Source organism: Ornithodoros turicata, chromosome 7 (genome assembly GCF_037126465.1).
Source record: "Ornithodoros turicata isolate Travis chromosome 7, ASM3712646v1, whole genome shotgun sequence".
Taxonomy (NCBI): Eukaryota; Metazoa; Arthropoda; class Arachnida; order Ixodida; family Argasidae; genus Ornithodoros; species Ornithodoros turicata.
Genome location: NC_088207.1, coordinates 13663344 through 13666510, shown reverse-complemented (window position 1 = coordinate 13666510; position 3167 = coordinate 13663344). Strand labels below are relative to the sequence as shown.

The following is a 3167-nucleotide window of genomic DNA, read 5'->3' as shown; positions in this document are numbered from 1 at the left end:
TATTCGTAGTCATTGGCAGCAAAATGAGCTCAGCACACACGACACCACTGCTACATCTAATAAACGAGTGTTTCGAACCACATTCGTTTTCGCGCACTCTCCTGTTGAATCTTGTGGTAGAAAACGCCCGCCGCCGATGGTGAACGAACATGATTTTTGCATCCCCCAACACCAAAACTACACCGGGTATATGTAGGTCTCTCGAATAATTGACACAACATTCACGAACATGTCATTCACTTATACTTTCTGGTTTCTGCTTAGCGCGACCAACATGACCACCCACGACGTAAATAATAAACGCGATAACACAGATGGCCTTGCAGATGGCACGGCGGATCGTAGCTCGTAGGGGCGAACCCAAGCGACATGCCAAATGTAGCCCAATGTTGGCCCAAACTTGGCCAGCCAAAGTGGCCAAACATGAAACAAGTTTGGCTGTACTGCACATTTCCGGTTTGGCGTTGGTTCCTTTGGCCAAAATGGCCAAAGATTGGATTTCATTTGGCTGGCCAACTTTTGCCCAAATGTGGATATTAATCTATATATCTATTACATATCTATGTAATTATATATTATACATAGTGCCTGTGTGTGTATGTGTATGCAATAGGAAACACTGTGAGGTATGGAACGATCATCATATTTATTGCGTACTTCTCGTGCAGTTAAAAAAAAACGCATTCCAAACGTACAGTTTCAAAGAATATAGGAAGTATTGTACGAATAGGAGTAAGAACAAATAGGAGTAGGTTCTAAGAAATAGAATTCTGTTCCGCAGTCTCCTTTCGGGTTCGCCGTCGTGACCGTCCACCGTTTCTGTCTGCAGCAAAATAGAGCAATTTCTTCACCGTCGTCTTAACCGCAGCATCCGTCATGCCCTCAAAGTTGATGCGTACACAACCTGTAAAGGAAGCACCATAAGACATCACACAAGGATCACACCATACTTTCAACGTATTTGGTTCTCTGTTTTTCGCTATGTCTAAATGGGATGTAGTCCAAGTGGAAGATGCGAGCATTGCAGATGGGAAGTTTTTAGGAACACCAAATGAGGAAAGCATTATACTAGAAATATGTAGTAGAGCGTGTACAGAAGAAGCATGTATTAAAAGTACATCTAGCTGAAACTAGGGTTTAACCATGAGCAGATGTGTCCCCCATGCCAGGAAGATGTCGCCTACTGTGAATGGACACACCAAGTTTGATACTGAAAAGTGGTGCACTGTACTAAACCCTACGCTTAAAAACAAATTTTAACGAGGTACACAAACACACAGAGGAAAGAAACTATCGTAGTATCTGGCTTTTCACAGACTATCACGCATGCCTTGTGGTTATTTGGTACACATAAATACGCTTTACTTAGACAATAATTTACGAAAAGCTTCAATATATTTAACTTAAATTTCTTTGTGTTCCATAACCATAAGAGTAAATAGCGCGCTTACAGTGTTGTGTACTGCAAGTAATAAAATTGATCATATCTCTGAAGGAAGGCAAAGTTCCTTTGGCCACCAAAGACTTGTGGGTCCTTTTCGAGAACTGGAGCAGAACGTGAAGACGCCACAAACGCGGCCACGGAAGCACCTAGAAATTTGAAACGTCGCACCAGTAAATAGTCCATCCTTCTAAGTTTCGAAAGTCTGACACTTGTTCTCGCGAGGCATTATTACGCAGTATGACTGTGTAAGCCATAGCACAACAATCCAAAACAGACAGACTTCACTGCGATTTCTAATTTTCAATGCCGATATATAAACTGAGAGTGTGTTTCATGGTTTCTTACTGACGCGGCTTCCACGGTTACTCACGAACTACTGTGGGATGACAAAATGCATTTCAAGATCCACAACGAAAAGCTCGGGACAAGAATGTTGAAATACGTGCACCAACAGGACAACTTTGGAAGTATTCGAAATTTGCGGGAGCATGACGCCATGGGGGCAAACCCCTGCCGTGTTGTTGCAACTTAGAAAAAATCGGCACCAACTTGGCCGGGTAACAAACTAGTGATGCTTACCTGAAACACAGTGTGGAATAGTCGTCAACTTTGTTGTCGATAACTACGATGTACAAGGACGGAAGCCTTGTTTGTACCTTGCGTCTGTACCTCACCATTTGCACCGCTTTTTCTTGAATTGCTGGATATGGATACGGATATCAGCCAACAGAGCCAATAATAGCCAGAGGACGCGTGGCCGCGATATCGCTGAGACCGGCTTCGTTTGCGGGAGCAACACACTACCTGAAAGCGGCCTTGCGACGATGCCGCGTATGAATTTCAAATTTGTTGGTGTTTCATATCTCGTTTTCACAAATACGCAGCGCTAAAGAAGATATATATATACATATCGCTGGCAAAGGTGTATAATTTATCAATGAAAAAATCGAGCAGCACTGCAACAGCATCTCATACCCTTTGCTATAACGCATAATTCTCCAGCTTGCCATCACCTTCAAAACCTCATGGTGCTAAAATAGGTGTCTGGTATAGGTTTGGCCAGAATGCTTGTACCAGATATGTCGTCCAAGCATGTTACAAACTTTGCTAAGCCACACTTTGGCCGATCCCAAATTTAGCACCGTTGGCCAATGAGCCCGGTGGCCAAAGACCTGCCAATCAATCGCCAATGATTGGCCATTGGCCACTGTCTGCTTGGGAAGTAGCTGAATGCTTTATTAACGTAAAAGCTATGGAAGTGAGCGTCATTTTTAAAATGACGTTTACCTGTAAGATAATGTGCGTCAACTTTGTTCTCTACAAAATTAACTCTCACGTGGTCTGGGTTGACCAATCCCTGGGAGCCCTGGACCCGAAACCCAAGTTGCTCTTTTTCGCCGTTCGCTGGCAGCACCGTCCATGTTCCGGCAATCTTCAAAATATTTATACGTAAAAAATATGCAGAATTGAGAAGCAATGTTTTCTGTGTCTTGTCAAACAACGATGTTGTGCACGACAGTGGGCAAAAATATGGGGGTTATTTTTCGCTTTTCGGTCCCTTTAAACTTTTTCCATTGTCTGAAATGCTGCTTCCGAACCGTGGGCAGTGGAGCCTTGTCAAGTTGTCAGCTGGCAGCTTCTTGCTCCTTTGCCCAACCACGTGTATGGTAAACTGAATAAATTGAAATTGAAGGGTGGACTTCGTAATGTTCTATTATAAAAG

General features: G+C 43.3%; 1 long non-coding RNA gene across 1 annotated transcript; it reads right to left on the bottom strand.

Moving 5' to 3' along the window:
- Positions 1-761: 761 nt before the first annotated feature.
- Positions 762-2120, bottom strand: LOC135399557 (uncharacterized). The gene is made up of 3 exons (XR_010424336.1): positions 2024-2120; positions 1452-1590; positions 762-904 (listed from the first exon to the last, which is right to left on the bottom strand). It is a non-coding gene; the product is annotated as an uncharacterized LOC135399557 (long non-coding RNA).
- Between the last annotated feature and the right edge of the window lie 1047 nt (positions 2121-3167).